Below are 20,470 nucleotides of genomic sequence, written 5' to 3'. Positions count from 1 at the left end.
GTTATGTGGTCTGATTGGGGTGGAGTTATGTGGTCTGATTGGGGTGGAGTTATGTGGTCTGATTGGGGTGGAGTTATGTGGTCTGATTGGGGTGGAGTTATGTGGTCTGATTGGGGTGGAGTTATGTGGTCTGATTGGGGTGGAGTTATGTGGTCTGATTGGGGTGGAGTTATGTGGTCTGATTGGGGTGGAGTTATGTGGTCTGATTGGGGTGGAGTTATGTGGTCTGATTGGGGTGGAGTTATGTGGTCTGATTGGGGTGGAGTTATGTGGTCTGATTGGGGTGGAGTTATGTGGTCTGATTGGGGTGGAGTTATGTGGTCTGATTGGGGTGGAGTTATGTGGTCTGATTGGGGTGGAGTTATGTGGTCTGATTGGGGTGGAGTTATGTGGTCTGATTGGGGTGGAGTTATGTGGTCTGATTGGGGTGGAGTTATGTGGTCTGATTGGGGTGGAGTTATGTGGTCTGATTGGGGTGGAGTTATGTGGTCTGATTGGGGTGGAGTTATGTCCTCCATCAGGTTGCTACTGTGTCTTTGTGATCATAATAAACTGTGATAACATCCCAGATGGCCTATAACCCCTAATAACCCTAACCCTAACCCTAACCCTATAACCCTGTATAATAAACTGTGATAACATCCCAGATGGCCTATAACCCTGTATAATGAGTACTTTAGAGCCCTCAATATGTCTGGAATTACAATGTATAAAATGTTATATTATAGCCAGCAAAATATCAAAGTGTCTATTGTGTTATAGGTCTGGATTTGTGGGAAAAAATAAAATAACACAAAAAAAGGTTTCAATTCATTATAATTCAGGGGAACCTCGGGAGCAAGAACACTCTGTCTGGTGTCAATTTGATCACCTCTCAGTGGGGAAGCTGGAGAGGAAGACCAGTGAAATCACCTCTCAGTGGGGAAGCTAGAGAGGAAGACCAGTGAAAGATGTGGCAGGAAAACAGAGTGGCAGGTTTACGTATGAATAATGTTGTCATAAAGGACCCTCATGGACCCGGGGCGCTCCAAGGCTCCCGGACAGTTGGGACACTTTAGGAAACGTCTGTTGAAAAGCCTGAAAATCAGACTCCTTTCTGCCGATCACCAATAGAGGAATGACAAGTTAAAAGAAGCTCTTCACGCGGAATAAAAACCCATCGAAATAAAAAGATGCTTCCATGCGCACCATGGAGCTGATTTCCTAAAGTCTATTTTCTCAAACAGGAATTGTGTGGCAACCAAGGAAACCTAACAGTTTGGTTGGAACTTTTATTAAGAACTCGGAGAGGATCGTTTTATAACCATAGTTTCCTCGAGTTCTTGATTTCCTATAGTAGTCTATAGGCCCATAGCTGTGACCATAGAGACAACAATGCCGGTCTCCCTTCCAGACCAGATTCTATTGCTAATCCGTCAGCCTGATGATGGACTGTATTGTGTATTTATGGAGCCTCATTAGCATAAATTATGACCAAATCGGGGTGCGCGTGTGTGGTCTCTGGCATCGGGAACCCGCCATGCGGAAACGTGCTCCGTGGTGAGCCTGGCAAATAGTTTGAATGGCCATGTCTCAAAATAGGCTGGCATTTGGTTTTCACATTCATATAATTGACTTGAGACTATTTTATACCGTTTTCACCAGGCTACATCAAACGCTTTAATTGCATTTCTGAGGTACTTTTCAAATTTGTTTTACATAAATATGAAAGTCACTTGCCTTATGAAGTTTCAGTTTAAATCTGCTTTCGTTGCTTTGTGGAGATATTTACCCGTTTTCATAGACCACACTCCATCTCCTCTCATATGCTGACCACGCTCCATCTCCTCTCCTATCCTGACCACACTCCATCTCCTCTCCTATCCTGACCACCCTAACCCTAACCCTATCCTGACCATGCTAACCCTAACCCTAACCCTATCCTGACCACGCTAACCCTAACCCTAACCCTATCCTGACCACGCTCCATCTCCTCTCCTATCCTGACCACGCTAACCCTAACCCTAACCCTATCCTGGACATGCTCCATCTCCTCTCCTATCCTAACCCTAACCCTAACCCTAACCCTAACCCTAACCCTATCCTGGACATGCAGGGAAAATTAGTAAATTGAGGCAGGTTCAAGTTTCATAACATTTTAGGTTTATTCATGAATTACTATAAATCAATGATGGTGGTTATTTTTTGGTTCAGTGAAGAATAATTGTGTAGGTCAATGGCATATTGCGATGATGATTGTATTTATAGTGCATTAATTAAATGGATGCAACATTTAATAGCAATTTAATAATTAATTTGATATATTTGCACGTGCTAAGTGTGTTTGCAAATTTGAAACGATGATTTTCCTGTCTGATTATGGGTGAAAATATCGACAGTTTCGCGTGACACGTTTATGCAGCTTTACTCACCAATATAACCCTTTACACACCTGCCTGAATGTATTGAACCCCCATTATCAGGTTACACACCTGCCTGAATGTATTGAACCCCCATTATCAGGTTACACACCTGCCTGAATGTATTGAACCCCCATTATCAGGTTACACACCTGCCTGAATGTATTGAACCCCCATTATCAGGTTACACACCTGCCTGAATGTATTGAACCCCCATTATCAGGTTACGCACCTGCCTGAATGTATTGAACCCCCATTATCAGGTTACACACCTGCCTGAATGTATTGAACCCCCATTATCAGGATCAGAACAGATCAGGTCAATAGATCTGTTCATATTCACACTGACTCACACACTGAATACATTTATAGACTAACATAAATACAACGCACATGACTTCAAATTGTAAAAAATGTTTTGGGGGAAAGAGCAATAATATGGTAATTTAGCAGAAGGTTTTTAATATCCAAAGCCACTTTTTTACCCTTTACACTGTCTTCGGATGGAAATTCTTTATATTGGCCCAAAGGTGTCCATGTAAATTCAGTAGGTGTCCATGTAAATTCAGTAGGTGTCCATGTAAATTCAGTAGGTGTCCATGTAAATTCAGTAGGTGTCCATGTAAATTCAGTAGGTGTCCATGTAAATTCAGTAGGTGTCCATGTAAATTCAGTAGGTGTCCATGTAAATTCAGTAGGTGTCAATGAATACAGATTATGCATTTTCTGCAAGTAACCCCGTCCTCCCTGAGTGACTGTCAAGTGATATGAAGAGGTGACACATTAGTGGATCTGCTCTGGGGGGGTCTATCATACTGCTGTCCAGCTACTGGCACCACAATCCACTATCACATGGCACCACAATCCACTATCACACGGCACCACAATCCACTATCACACGGCACCACAATCCACTATCACACGGCACCACAATCCACTATCACACGGCACCACAATCCACTATCACACGGCACCACAATCCACTATCACACGGCACCACAATCCACTATCACACGGCACCACAATCCACTATCACACGGCACCACAATCCACTATCACACGGCACCACAATCCACTATCACACGGCACCACAATCCACTATCACACGGCACCACAATCCACTATCGCACGGCACCACAATCCACTATCACACGGCACCACAATCCACTATCGCACGGCACCACAATCCACTATCACACGGCACCACAATCCACTATCGCACGGCACCACAATCCACTATCACACGGCACCACAATCCACTATCACACGGCACCACAATCCACTATCACACGGCACCACAATCCACTATCACACGGCACCACAATCCACTATCACACGGCACCACAATCCACTATCACACGGCACCACAATCCACTATCACACGGCACCACAATCCACTATCACACGGCACCACAATCCACTATCACACGGCACCACAATCCACTATCACACGGCACCACAATCCACTATCACACGGCACCACAATCCACTATCACACGGCACCACAATCCACTATCACACGGCACCACAATCCACTATCACACGGCACCACAATCCACTATCACACGGCACCACAATCCACTATCACAAAGGACAACCACAATCCACTATCACATGGCACCACAATCCACTATCACATGGCACCACAATCCACTATCACACGGCACCACAATCCACTATCACACGGCACCACAATCCACTATCACACGGCACCACAATCCACTATCACAAAGGACAACCACAATCCACTATCACTACGGCACCACAATCCACTATCACACGGCACCACAATCCACTATCACAAAGGACAACCACAATCCACTATCACATGGCACCACAATCCACTATCACCCCTCGCACCACAATCCACTATCACACGGCACCACAATCCACTATCACACGGCACCACAATCCACTATCACACGGCACCACAATCCACTATCACACGGCACCACAATCCACTATCACACGGCACCACAATCCACTATTACACGGCACCACAATCCACTATCACACGGCACCACAATCCACTATCACACGGCACCACAATCCACTATCACACGGCACCACAATCCACTATCACAAAGGACAACCACAATCCACTATCACATGGCACCACAATCCACTATCACACGGCACCACAATCCACTATCACACGGCACCACAATCCACTATCACACGGCACCACAATCCACTATCACACGGCACCACAATCCACTATCACAAAGGACAACCACAATCCACTATCACACGGCACCACAATCCACTATCACACGGCACCACAATCCACTATCACAAAGGACAACCACAATCCACTATCACAAGGCACCACAATCCACTATCACACGGCACCACAATCCACTATCACACGGCACCACAATCCACTATCACACGGCACCACAATCCACTATCACACGGCACCACAATCCACTATCACACGGCACCACAATCCACTATCACAAAGGACAACCACAATCCACTATCACATGGCACCACAATCCACTATCACACGGCACCACAATCCACTATCACACGGCACCACAATCCACTATCACAAAGGACAACCACAATCCACTATCACACGGCACCACAATCCACTATCACACGGCACCACAATCCACTATCACACGGCACCACAATCCACTATCACACGGCACCACAATCCACTATCACACGGCACCACAATCCACTATCACACGGCACCACAATCCACTATCACACGGCACCACAATCCACTATCACACGGCAGAGAGAGGAGGACATGGAAGTATAGCTGCTACTTATCAGGACGGGATGAGACAGGGAGATGAGATCGGTTCCACTCAACTAACACGGAGAGAAAAGTTGACTGCCACTTTACTAAAGTCAAGACGGCAGCTCACAGCTCGGCAAAGACAACCAGGCTGACTTTCCCAGGAAGACAAGAGAGAGCTACATCACAGAGTTCTGGAGACCGGATCGATATACCGCAACTTTCAGACGTTAAACTTTGACTATACTCCTGTGTTTTTGATTTTATACATGCATAATATTTATTTTAATGCAGAGTGCTGAGAAGTGTTCACCGCGGAGCCTAACTAAGCGGAACGAGTTATTTGAAGTGAAGTGTTCTGAAAGAACACTGTCAGGATGCCCCGACCAGGGAGGAACACGTACAGCGACCAGAAACCTCCCTACTCCTATATCTCCCTCACCGCCATGGCCATCCAGTCCTGCCCGGAGAAGATGCTCCCTCTCAGCGAGATCTACAAGTTCATCATGGACAGGTTCCCTTACTACAGAGAGAACACTCAGCGGTGGCAGAACTCCTTACGACACAACCTGTCCTTCAACGACTGTTTCATCAAGATCCCGCGGCGCCCGGACCAGCCCGGGAAGGGTAGCTTCTGGGCTCTGCACCCCAGCTGCGGGGACATGTTCGAGAACGGGAGTTTCTTACGGCGCCGAAAACGGTTCAAGGTGATGATGATGATGATGGCGCAGGAGCACCTGGCTCAGTCCAAGCAGTCTGACGCGGCCCATTACCCCCAACAGCAGGCTAAGCTCAGCACCACCAGCACACACCTCACTCAGATCTCCAGCTATAATTTGGGATTGTTGCAGCCATCAACTTTTAAACACCCATTTGCTATAGAGAACATAATCGCGAGAGAGTACAAGGTTCCCGGGAGTCTGGCGTTCTCCACCATGCAGTCCATGTCTGCGGGCTACCCGCTGCACAACCAGCTGACTGCGGCCTGGCCTCACATGTACAACACTATGGTGGACTCTGTTTCTCCTATCTCTATGAGCGGTGAATATGGGGCCTACGGCATGCCCCTTAAATCTCTGTGTCACGGAGGCCAGACCCTACCTGCCATCCTAGTGCCCATCAAACCCACCCCGACTCCGGTGGATCTTGACGCCCCACATCCCCGCCTTCCTCTCGAACTCTCACCAGTCTCTGAGCCCCACGTCCCCGCAGGCAGCCACCAGTCAAAGCAGCAACTCCACCCCCGGGAAGATTCACACCAACCCCACACTGCAGTCCGTGGTGGTGCATCGACCTACAGAGCTATACAGAACCCTTTATTAACTAGACCAGCAGGTTCAGACCAAATCCAAAGTTTATTTTGACTCTTGCCGCTGACATATTGGGCCGAGAATCACTACAATCAAGGCAATATACTTCCGTGTTGCAGTGTAGAGCCTACATTGTGTATTTTGATTTCGGTGTTTTGCTTTGAATGCTCATTGTCTTATAACATGGGTCCAACAGAGATATAGTGAAATATTGCTCTTCAGCATATAAAGTATTCGTGTTTACAGTTTTGTCCGAGTTGTAAAGGAGTGAGGCACAGCAAACTGCGGCTCAGTCAGAAGCATGAGAGAGATAGTTACTTTTCTTTAAAACCATTATTCCATTTGTGTCTGGGCTTCCAATACTTTCATTGCACATGACAAACTATGGTTACATTGGGTGTAAGGTCATGTCAGACTTTTTTACTACATTATTTCAGCTATTATCAAGGACCACGAAGTTAGTTATTGTGATTATAACTGAACAATGCAAGCCCTCTGAACTACAATCTGACTAGTTAGACAATGACATATCTGATGACAACAAACATTTGACTAGAATGTCAATGTGTGATATCATACAAGCAGACAAACCTAAACCTCTGAATTGATCTATTGTTTTTAACAAATTGTTATTTTTGATGCTGGAGTGGGAATAACAAATATGTATTAGATTTACCATCTCTGTAAAAAAACAAACAGAATTATTACACTTTTTTTTCAATCTTAAAAAATAATAATGTTAAAGGAACTATAGGGTTGTACGGTCCTTGCTAAATGCAAAAGAAATATGTGAATAAATGTGAATAATTGCAAATAAGTTGATATGACAATGTTGTAAAATGCACTTTTTAGCTAGATTTTTTAGATATCTATTTTGCAGGAGCTGTTCTGTGATGCGTTTAATTTAAAGCCCTGGTGACCAGTGGATTAAACCGCTGTAAATGTTGACTTTTCTCTGTTAAAGGGACAGCATGCTCAACCCTAAACTACGTGTTTTTCTGCCAGCATGCGTGCTTTCTAAACATTTTCATATAGTCTGCATTGAATTAAAAACATGGTCATCGAAATATTTTCTCATTAAAATGGTGTACGCTTTATTGTAATGATTGGTGTATTCTGTGACGGTTAACAGCTGGTATAATACTGTCATCATGCAGTTATTTATACAAATACTTCCAGACAGACAACATAATAACAGGTTAATTATAATACAATAATATTAGTAATAATAATAATACTTATTATTATTATTGTTATTACTATTACTAGTATTACGTCATATGCCTTTTTATTTTCGAATAGGCCTATTTCATTTCAAGTTAGGCCTATTTCAAAATGCCATTACAAATAAATCAAAATCAAATGTATAGAGTAAATCAAATGAATGTTTGGATAATCTTGAATATGGCTCAGGTATATCGCTGTGTCTATCAGAGTACAGAACGCTGTGTACAGTGTGTATGCTACCGGAACCCACCGTGAATATCGCTGTGTCTATCAGAGTACAGAACGCTGTGTACAGTGTGTATGCTACCGGAACCCACCGTGAATATCGCTGTGTCTATCAGAGTACAGAACGCTGTGTACAGTGTGTATGCTACCGGAACCCACCGTGAATATCGCTGTGTCTATCAGAGTACAGAACGCTGTGTACAGTGTGTATGCTACCGGAACCCACCGTGAATATCGCTGTGTCTATCAGAGTACAGAACGCTGTGGACAGTGTGTATGCTACCGGAACCCACCGTGAATATCGCTTTAGTAAGCCATCTTATAGCCTTTACAACACTGATATTATGGATTAGGTGGCAAGTGGATAACAAGTTAACTTTCCTTGATGCACTATCAATGTGATGTATCTCTGCATGTCAATATTTTCACAAAGTAATAATCAAAGTAGATTATTAAACATTTTAAATCTATTGAAATTACAGAAATAGACAAGTATTTCATATGTATTGTGTATATTACTATTTATATACAAACGTTCTAGTGTGGTACATTTATATCTTAGGGTACTACGGGGTAACTAGCCCCCTGGGGTAACTGTAATTCACATAAAGACCACAAGATGTCACCACATTATTTTCCCAACATTTTCCCTGGCTGCCACTGCTCTTGCTCAACAAAAAATGTCCTCTGTGTCATCACAACTTTTTGGGACATTTCAACAAAACGATTTTGTGGTAAATTGATCCAAAAAAAAAATTATTTTGAAAAAGTTGTAGATATATTCCAATGAAGTTAGATCTACAGTGTCTTGTGAAAGTCAGCCTTTCTCAGCATTTTTCCTATTTTGTTCCCTTACAACCTGGAATTTAAATTGATTTTTTGGGGGTTTGTATCATTTGATTTACACAACATGCCTACCACTTTGAAGATGCAAAATATTTTTTATTGTGAAACAAACAAGAAATAAGACAAAAAAACAGAAAACTTGAGCGTGCATAACTATTCACCCCCCACCAAAGTCAATACTTTGTAGAGCCACCTTTTTGCAGCAATTACAGCTGCAAGTCTCTTGGGGTATGTCTCTATAAGCTTGGCACATCTAGCCACTGGGATTTTTTTCCCCATTCTTCAAGGCAAAACTGCTCCAGCTCCTTCAAGTTGGATGGGTTCCGCTGGTGTACAGCCATCTTTAAGTCATACCACAGATTCTCAATTGAATTGAGGTCGGGCTTTGACTAGGCCATTCCAAGACGTTTAAATGTTTCAGCTTAAACCACTCAAGTGTTGCTTTAGCAGTATGCTTAGGGTCATTGTCCTGCTGGAAGGTGAACCTCCGTCCCAGTCTCAAATCTCTGGAAGATTGAAACAGGTTTCCCTCAAGAATTTCCCTATATTTAGCGCCATCCATCATTTCTTCAATACTGACCAGTTTCCCAATCCCTGCCAATGAAAAACATCCCCACAGCATGATGCTGCCACCACCATGCTTCACTGTGGGGATGGTGTTCTCGGGGTGATGAGAGGTGTTGGGTTTGCGCCAGAAATAGCGTTTTCCTTGATGGTCAAAAAGCTCAATTTTAGTCTCATCTGACCAGAGTACCTTCTTCCATATGTTTGGGGAGTCTCCCACATGCCTTTTGGCGAACACCAAACATGTTTGCTTATTTCTTTCTTTAAGCAATGGCTTTTTTCTGGCCACTCTTCCGTAAAGCCCAGCTCTGTGGAGTGTACGGCTTAAAGTGGTCCTATGGACAGATACTCCAATCTCCGCTGTGTAGCTTTGCAGCTCCTTCAGGGTTACCTTTGGTCTCTTTGTTGCCTCTCTGATTAATGCCCTCCTTGCCTGGTCCGTGAATTTTGGTAGGCAGCCCTCTCTTGGCAGGTTTGTTGTGGTGCAATATTGTTTCAATTTTTTAATAATGGATTTAATGGTGCTCCGTGGGATGTTCAAAGTTTCAGATATTTTTTTATAACCCAACCCTGATCTGTACTTCTCCACAACTTTGTCCCTGACCTGTTTGGCGAGCTCTTTGGTCTTCATGGTGCTGCTTGCTTAGTGGTGCCCCTTGCGTAGTGGTGTTGCAGACTCTTGGGCCTTTCAGAACAGGTGTATATATACTGAGATCATGTGACACTTAGATTGCACACAGGTGGACTTTATTTAACTAATTATGTGACTTCTGAAGGTAATTGGTTGCACCAGATCTTATTTAGGGGCTTCATAGCAAAGGGGGTGAATACATATGCACGCACCACTTTTCCGTTATTATTTTTTATAATTTTTGAAAATATATATTTTTTTCATTTCACTTCACCAATTTGGACTATTTTGTGTATGTCCATTACATGAAATACAAATCCATTTAATTTACTGGTTGTAATGCAACAAAATAAGAAAAACGCCAAGGGGGATGAGTACTTTTGCAAGGCACTGTACAATTGTTTTTTAAATATAGAAATAGAGAAAAAATAAGAAACACAAAAGCTCTGATGAAGACCTTGAGGCCGATACGTAAAGCTTAATAAAGAGCAGTTATACTATCAAGAGCAGTGATACTATCAAGAGCAGTGATACTATCAAGAGCAGTGATACTATCAAGAGCAGTGATACTATCAAGAGCAGTGATACTATCAAGAGCAGTGTACGGGTTTCTTATTTTTTCTCATCTTATTCAACTGTTACTTTGCACCTGCAAAGAAGATAGTGCCTTTTGAATTTTAAATATACAAGTAGGAAAGCCTTAAGTGTAATGAATACTCAGGGAGAAAAAGGTGTAGATTCACGCGCAGAGCGGCAGGTGTTTATTATGCCTTTGCAGAAGGCAGGAATCGCGGTCACAGGCAGGCAATGGCCATACACAGGCAGGCAATGGCCATACACAGGCAGGCAATGGCCATACACAGGCAGGCAATGGCCATACACAGGCAGGCAATGGCCATACACAGGCAGGCAATGGCCATACACAGGCAGGCAATGGCCATACACAGGCAGGCAATGGCCATACACAGGCAGGCAATGGCCATACACAGGCAGGCAATGGCCATACACAGGCAGGCAATGGCCATACACAGGCAGGCAATGGCCATACACAGGCAGGCAATGGCCATACACAGGCAGTCAATGGCCATACACAGGCAGGCAATGGCCATACACAGGCAGGCAATGGCCATACACAGGCAGGCAATGGCCATACACAGGCAGTCAATGGCCATACACAGGCAGGCAATGGCCATACACAGGCAGGCAATGGCCATACACAGGCAGGCAATGGCCATACACAGGCAGGCATACAGGCAGGTGAAACAAAACTAGGACTGAAGGCTAAAACTGGTTCTCACAAACGATCTATGAAAAGGGTTAGTAGAGTCAAAACGAACAATACCTCACAAGGCACAAACAGAAAGAACTGAACTAAATAAGGAGCTGATGAGACCAGGTGAGTAACTGACACAGGTGAAATCAATGAACAAAAATGAAAGACAGGGCTACGTTCAAGAACACAAAGAAACAGGGCTACGTTCAAGAACACAAAGAAACAGGGCTACGTTCAAGAACATAAAGAAACAGGGCTACGTTCAAGAACACAAAGAGACAGGGCTACGTTCAAGAACACAAAGAAACAGGGCTACGTTCAAGAACTTAAAGAAACAGGGCTACGTTCAAGAACACAAAGAGACAGGGCTACGTTCAAGAACACAAAGAAACAGGGCTACGTTCAAGAACACAAAGAAACAGGGCTACGTTCAAGAACACAAAGAAACAGGGCTACGTTCAAGAACACAAAGAAACAGGGCTACGTTCAAGAACACAAGGTGAACTAGGAAAATAAATACAGAACCTTACATTAAGATACATAGTCCACTTATTTAGAGAGAAAAATTTAGATAATTTTTGAGTAAAGTAGAAATATGTTGGAGGAGTGTGTTGGGGGCAACTCCCCCCGCTACTAGGGGACAATGACTAGCCCAGTTAGCACTAGTTTATGCTAACTTTGCTAGCTAGCACCTTCACTAGCAGTAAATGCTAGCCAGCTAGCTAGTTAGCATAAGCTGCTAGGAGTGCTAGCTAGCAACCTTACTACCAGATCGTCTGAGGTAAAATACATTTAAAAGGTAACTTAATTGCAGTTGTAAATGTTTCCACTAGTGACCGATAGCTTTACAGTTAGTTACTTTATAGCCTTTTAGCTATTTTACACAGCACTTTATGTCATATTGCTGGATAGCTAGCTACGAGAGAGCTTTTCAACTGGCATCTCTCCCCCTGGGTTAGGTGTGAGCAGTGCAGGAGGTGGCCCGTGAGCTGTGCTCCAGTTTTACTGGAGATAGCTTCATTTATGACCTATGTACAAATTAGAATTGTGCAATAGCAGAGCATAAGAGAGTTGCCGCATCAAAGTTACACTGAGTTAATTAGTTAAGTTATTGTTATTAAATGTTATTTAATGTTATTAGTTATATTCCATTCCAATATTATATACCAATTAATATATTTTTTAATGAATTAAAAACAACTATTGAAAACCTTTTGCTCCTGAATGTCACTTTAAAGACTGCTGGCATTATTCATTTAATATTTAGTGCAATTGTACGTAATGGATTGTATGGAAAACGAACAACAAAGAAAGAACAAAGAAAATTAATGTACAGGTGAGTTAAAAAGAGTGACTTTACATAAAATCTCCTCATAGTGCGGATATTAATGATGACATGTGCAACACCATTCCCCCCCCCCATATTTAATTTAAATCATTAAAATAAGACAGCTAGAATTAGCTTTTAAGTATTACTTACTAAAGTATGAAAAAATGTATGCACTCACTAACTATAAGTCGCTCTGGATAAGAGCGTCTGCTAAATTACTAAAATGTCAAATGTAAATGTAAAGAATTGATAAAAAAAATGGATTAAATGGATTTTAACACAGTTGTGTGAAACCGTTTGCCATAATCTTCTACCGGGGTAACTGGCTCCCCCCGTACATTAAAAAATGACAATTTTCTAAAAACAACATTTCATGAAATAACTAAAAATGTGTAAACTGTAGTGATTTATTTTCCTTTATAGCTTATTCGTCTAAGCATGACCTTCATCCACATACCATTATTTTCCCAAACATTGCTTTTTTATGTCAGCAATTAGACATTGTTCTTAGGGTATTTGGTATTTTGGTATTTTATTAGGATCCCCATTAGCTGTTGCAAAAGCAGCAGCTACTCTTCCTGGGGTCCACACAGAACATGAAACATGACATACTACAGAACATGAAACATGACATAATACAGAACATGAAACATGACATAACACAGAACATGAAACGTAACATAATACAGAACATGAAACGTAACATAATACAGAACATGAAACGTAACATAATACAGAACATGAAACGTAACATAATACAGAACATGAAACGTAACATAATACAGAACATGAAACGTAACATAATACAGAACATGAAACGTAACATAATACAGAACATGAAACGTAACATAATACAGAACATGAAACGTAACATAATACAGAACATTAATAGACAAGAACACGGACAGAACTACAAACAAGGACAGAACTACAAACATAGCAAGTTACCCCCAGTAACCTATACGTTTACTTGTATTTATATTAAAATGCATTCATTCTGAATGTGAGCGAGATCAGGAGCTGTATTGGTATTTTATTAGGATCCTCATTAGCTGTTGCAAAAGCAGCAGCTACTCTTCCTGGGGTCCACACAAAACATGAAACATGACATACTACAGAACATGAAACATGACATAATACAGAACATGAAACATGACATAACACAGAACATGAAACGTAACATAATACAGAACATGAAACGTAACATAATACAGAACATGAAACGTAACATAACACAGAACATGAAACATGACATAACACAGAACATGAAACGTAACATAATACAGAACATGAAACGTAACATAAAACAGAACATGAAACGTAACATAATACAGAACATGAAACGTAACATAATACAGAACATGAAACGTAACATAATACAGAACATGAAACGTAACATAATACAGAACATTAATAGACAAGAACACGGACAGAACTACAAACAAGGACAGAACTACAAACATAGCAAGTTACCCCCAGTAACCTATACGTTTACTTGTATTTATATTAAAATGCATTCATTCTGAATGTGAGCGAGATCAGGAGCTGTGAAGCAACAGTTTCTCCAGTTGACAAGCTCGAATACCGCCTCCGAGCTACTTCATTCTCTCCATTCACTGAATAGAAAGAGCAACTGGGCCACCAATGTAGATTTAGCCTTTTTTCGACAAGACAAAAATACTGATTTCTCACAAACATTTCTGAGAAACTAGGAAATGGGCTCGGAGACCTAACCCTAACCCTAACCCTAATGTCTGACTGGGAAACTAGGAAACGGGCTCGGAGACCTAACCCTAACCCTAACCCTAATGTCTGACTGGGAAACTAGGAAACGGGCTCGGAGACCTAACCCTAACCCTAACCCTAATGTCTGACTGGGAAACTAGGAAACGGGCTCGGAGACCTAACCCTAACCCTAACCCTAATGTCTGACTGGGAAACTAGGAAACGGGCTCGGAGACCTAACCCTAACCCTAATGTCTGACTGGGAAACTAGGAAACGGGCTCGGAGACCTAACCCTAACCCTAACCCTAATGTCTGACTGGGAAACTAGGAAACGGGCTCGGAGACCTAACCCTAACCCTAACCCTAATGTCTGACTGGGAAACTAGGAAACGGGCTCGGAGACCTAACCCTAACCCTAACCCTAATGTCTGACTGGGAAACTAGGAAACGGGCTCGGAGACCTAACCCTAACCCTAACCCTAATGTCTGGCTGGGAAACTAGGAAACCGGGCTCGGAGACCTAACCCTAACCCCTAACCCTAATGTCTGACTGGGAAACTAGGAAACGGGCTCGGAGACCTAACCCTAACCCTAACCCTAATGTCTGACTGGGAAACTAGGAAACGGGCTCGGAGACCTAACCCTAACCCTAACCCTAATGTCTGACTGGGAAACTAGGAAACGGGCTCGGAGACCTAACCCTAACCCTAACCCTAACCCTAATGTCTGACTGGGAAACTAGGAAACGGGCTCGGAGACCTAACCCTAACCCTAACCCTAATGTCTGACTGGGAAACTAAGAAACGGGCTCGGAGACCTAACCCTAACACTAACCCTAATGTCTGACTGGGAAACTAGGAAACGGGCTCGGAGACCTAACCCTAACACTAACCCTAATGTCTGACTGGGAAACTAGGAAACGGGCTCGGAGACCTAACCCTAACACTAACCCTAATGTCTGACTGGGAAACTAGGAAACGGGCTCGGAGACCTAACCCTAACCCTAACCCTAATGTCTGACTGGGAAACTAGGAAACGGGCTCGGAGACCTAACCCTAACCCTAACCCTAATGTCTGACTGGGAAACTAGGAAACGGGCTCGGAGACCTAACCCTAACCCTAACCCTAATGTCTGACTGGGAAACTAGGAAACGGGCTCGGAGACCTAACCCTAACCCTAACCCTAATGTCTGACTGGGAAACTAGGGAAACGGGCTCGGAGACCTAACCCTAACACTAACCCTAATGTCTGACTGGGAAACTAGGAAATGGGCTCGGAGACCTAACCTAACCCTAACCCTAATGTCTGACTGGGAAACTAGGAAACGGGCTCGGAGACCTAACCTAACCCTAACCCTAATGTCTGACTGGGAAACTAGGAAACGGGCTCGGAGACCTAACCCTAACCCTAACCCTAATGTCTGACTGGGGAAACTAGGAAACGGGCTCGGAGACCTAACCCTAACCCTAACCCTAATGTCTGACTGGGAAACTAGGAAACGGGCTCGGAGACCTAACCCCTAACCCTAACCCTAATGTCTGACTGGGAAACTAGGAAACGGGCTCGGAGACCTAACCCTAACCCTAGTGTCTGACTGGGAAACTAGGAAACGGGCTCGGAGACCTAACCCTAACCCTAACCCTAATGTCTGACTGGGAAACTAGGAAACGGGCTCGGAGACCTAACCCTAACCCTAACCCTAATGTCTGACTGGGAAACTAGGAAACGGGCTCGGAGACCTAACCCTAACCCTAACCCTAATGTCTGACTGGGGAAACTAGGAAACGGGCTCGGAGACCTAACCCTAACCCTAACCCTAATGTCTGACTGGGAAACTAGGAAACGGGCTCGAGACCTAACCCTAACCCTAACCCTAATGTCTGACTGGGAAACTAGGAAACGGGCTCGGAGACCTAACCCTAACCCTAACCCTAATGTCTTACTGGGAAACTAGGAAACGGGCTCGGAGACCTAACCCTAACCCTAACCCTAATGTCTGACTGGGAAACTAGGAAACGGGCTCGGAGACCTAACCCTAACCCTAACCCTAATGTCTGACTGGGAAACTAGGAAACGGGCTCGGAGACCTAACCCTAACCCTAACCCTAATGTCTGACTGGGAAACTAGGAAACGGGCTCGGAGACCTAACCTAACCCTAACCCTAATGTCTGACTGGGAAACTAGGAAACGGGCTCGGAGACCTAACCCTAACCCTAACCCTAATGTCTGACTGGGAAACTAGGAAACGGGCTCGGAGACCTAACCCTAACCCTAACCCTAATGTCTGACTGGGAAACTAGGAAACGGGCTCGGAGACCTAACCCTAACCCTAACCCTAATGTCTGATGGGAAACTAGGAAACGGGCTCGGAGACCTAACCCTAACCCTAACCCTAATGTCTGACTGGGGAAACTAGGAAACGGGCTCGGAGACCTAACCCTAACCCTAACCCTAATGTCTGACTGGGAAACTAGGAAACGGGCTCGGAGACCTAACCCTAACCCTAACCCTAATGTCTGACTGGGAAACTAGGAAACGGGCTCGGAGACCTAACCCTAACCCTAACCCTAATGTCTGACTGGGAAACTAGGAAACGGGCTCGGAGACCTAACCCTAACCCTAACCCTAATGTCTGACTGGGAAACTAGGAAACGGGCTCGGAGACCTAACCCTAACCCTAACCCTAATGTCTGACTGGGAAACTAGGAAACGGGCTCGGAGACCTAACCCTAACCCTAACCCTAATGTCTGACTGGGAAACTAGGAAACGGGCTCGGAGACCTAACCCTAACCCTAACCCTAATGTCTGACTGGGAAACTAGGAAACGGGCTCGGAGACCTAACCCTAACCTAACCCTAATGTCTGACTGGGAAACTAGGGAAACGGGCTCGGAGACCTAACCCTAACCCTAACCCTAATGTCTGACTGGGAAACTAGGAAACGGGCTCGGAGACCTAACCCTAACCCTAACCCTAATGTCTGACTGGGAAACTAGGAAACGGGCTCGGAGACCTAACCCTAACCCTAACCCTAATGTCTGACTGGGAAACTAGGGAAACGGGCTCGGAGACCTAACCCTAACCCTAACCCTAATGTCTGACTGGGAAACTAGGAAACGGGCTCGGAGACCTAACCCTAACCCTAACCCTAATGTCTGACTGGGAAACTAGGAAACGGCTCGGAGACCTAACCCTAACCCTAACCCTAATGTCTGACTGGGAAACTAGGAAACGGGCTCGGAGACCTAACCCTAACCCTAACCCTAATGTCTGACTGGGAAACTAGGAAACGGGCTCGGAGACCTAACCCTAACCCTAACCCTAATGTCTGACTGGGAAACTAGGAAACGGGCTCGGAGACCTAACCCTAACCCTAACCCTAATGTCTGACTGGGAAACTAGGAAACGGGCTCGGAGACCTAACCCTAACACTAACCCTAATGTCTGACTGGGAAACTAGGAAACGGGCTCGGAGACCTAACCCTAACACTAACCCTAATGTCTGACTGGGAAACTAGGAAACGGGCTCGGAGACCTAACCTAACACTAACCTAATGTCTGACTGGGAAACTAGGAAACGGGCTCGGAGACCTAACCTAACACTAACCCTAATGTCTGACTGGGAAACTAGGAAACGGGCTCGGAGACCTAACCCTAACCCTAACCCTAATGTCTGACTGGGAAACTAGGAAACGGGCTCGGAGACCTAACCCTAACCCTAACCCTAATGTCTGACTGGGAAACTAGGAAACGGGCTCGGAGACCTAACCCTAACCCTAACCCTAATGTCTGACTGGGAAACTAGGAAACGGGCTCGGAGACCTAACCCTAACCCTAACCCTAATGTCTGACTGGGAAACTAGGAAACGGGCTCGGAGACCTAACCTAACCCTAACCCTAATGTCTGACTGGGAAACTAGAAACGGGCTCGGAGACCTAACCCTAACCCTAACCCTAATGTCTGACTGGGAAACTAGGAAACGGGCTCGGAGACCTAACCCTAACCCTAACCCTAATGTCTGACTGGGAAACTAGGAAACGGGCTCGGAGACCTAACCTAACCCTAACCCTAATGTCTGACTGGGAAACTAGGAAAACGGGCTCGGAGACCTAACCCTAACCCTAACCCTAATGTCTGACTGGGAAACTAGGAAACGGGCTCGGAGACCTAACCCTAACCCTAACCTAATGTCTGACTGGGAAACTAGGAAGCGGGCTCGGAGACCTAACCCTAACCCTAACCCTAATGTCTGACTGGGAAACTAGGAAACGGGCTCGGAGACCTAACCCTAACCCTAACCCTAATGTCTGACTGGGAAACTAGGAAACGGGCTCGGAGACCTAACCCTAACCCTAACCCTAATGTCTGACTGGGAAACTAGGAAACGGGCTCGGAGACCTAACCCTAACCCTAACCTAATGTCTGACTGGGAAACTAGGAAACGGGCTCGGAGACCTAACCTAACCCTAACCCTAATGTCTGACTGGGAAACTAGGAAACGGGCTCGGAGACCTAACCCTAACCCTAACCCTAATGTCTGACTGGGAAACTAGGAAACGGGCTCGGAGACCTAACCCTAACCCTAACCCTAATGTCTGACTGGGAAACTAGGAAACGGGCTCGGAGACCTAACCCCTAACCCTAACCCTAATGTCTGACTGGGAAACTAGGAAACGGGCTCGGAGACCTAACCCTAACCCTAACCCTAATGTCTGACTGGGAAACTAGGAAACGGGCTCGGAGACCTAACCCTAACCCTAACCCTAATGTCTGACTGGGAAACTAGGAAACGGGCTCGGAGACCTAACCCTAACCCTAACCCTAATGTCTGACTGGGAAACTAGGAAACGGGCTCAGAGACCTAACCCTAACACTAACCCTAATGTCTGACTGGGAAACTAGGAAACGGGCTCGGAGACCTAACCTAACACTAACCCTAATGTCTGACTGGGAAACTGGAAAGCGGGCTCGGAGACCTAACCCTAACACTAACCCTAATGTCTGACTGGGAAACTAGGAAAGCGGGCTCGGAGACCTAACCCTAACCCTAACCCTAATGTCTGACTGGGAAACTAGGAAACGGGCTCGGAGACCTAACCCTAACCCTAACCCTAATGTCTGACTGGGAAACTAGGAAACGGGCTCGGAGACCTAACCCTAACCCTAACCCTAATGTCTGACTGGGAAACTAGGAAACGGGCTCGGAGACCTAACCTAACCCTAACCTAATGTCTGACTGGGAAACTAGGAAACGGGCTCGGAGACCTAACCCTAACCCTAACCCTAATGTCTGACTGGGAAACTAGGAAACGGGCTCGGAGACCTAACCCTAACCCTAACCCTAATGTCTGACTGGGAAACTAGGAAACGGGCTCGGAGACCTAACCCTAACCCTAACCCTAATGTCTGACTGGGAAACTAGGAAACGGGCTCGGAGACCTAACCCTAACCCTAACCTAATGTCTGACTGGGAAACTAGGAAACGGGCTCGGAGACCTAACCCTAACCCTAACCCTAATGTCTGACTGGGAAACTAGGAAACGGGCTCGAGACCTAACCCTAACCCTAACCCTAATGTCTGACTGGGAAACTAGGAAAGCGGGCTCGGAGACCTAACCCTAACCCTAACCCTAATGTCTGACTGGGAAACTAGGAAACGGGCTCGGAGACCTAACCCTAACCCTAACCCTAATGTCTGACTGGGAAACTAGGAAACGGGCTCGGAGACCTAACCCTAACACTAACCCTAATGTCTGACTGGGAAACTAGGAAACGGGCTCGGAGACCTAACCCTAACCCTAACCCTAATGTCTGACTGGGAAACTAGGAAACGGGCTCGGAGACCTAACCCTAACCCTAACCCTAATGTCTGACTGGGAAACTAGGAAACGGGCTCGGAGACCTAACCCTAACCCTAACCCTAATGTCTGACTGGGAAACTAGGAAACGGGCTCGGAGACCTAACCTAACCCTAACCCTAATGTCTGACTGGGAAACTAGGGAAACGGGCTCGGAGACCTAACCCTAACCTAACCCTAATGTCTGACTGGGAAACTAGGAAACGGGCTCGGAGACCTAACCCTAACCCTAACCCTAATGTCTGACTGGGAAACTAGGAAACGGGCTCGGAGACCTAACCCTAACCCTAACCCTAATGTCTGACTGGGAAACTAGGAAACGGGCT

At 45.0% G+C, this 20,470-nt stretch overlaps 1 pseudogene; it reads left to right on the top strand.

The window, feature by feature from the left end:
- The first annotated feature begins 5,449 nt into the window (after nucleotides 1-5,449).
- Nucleotides 5,450-7,538, top strand: LOC121555624 (annotated as a pseudogene).
- Nucleotides 7,539-20,470: the final 12,932 nt, after the last annotated feature.

Source organism: Coregonus clupeaformis, unplaced genomic scaffold (genome assembly GCF_020615455.1).
Source record: "Coregonus clupeaformis isolate EN_2021a unplaced genomic scaffold, ASM2061545v1 scaf0051, whole genome shotgun sequence".
Taxonomy (NCBI): Eukaryota; Metazoa; Chordata; class Actinopteri; order Salmoniformes; family Salmonidae; genus Coregonus; species Coregonus clupeaformis.
Note: the sequence above shows the minus strand (reverse complement) of the source record. Positions and strands in the feature narration are given on the sequence as shown.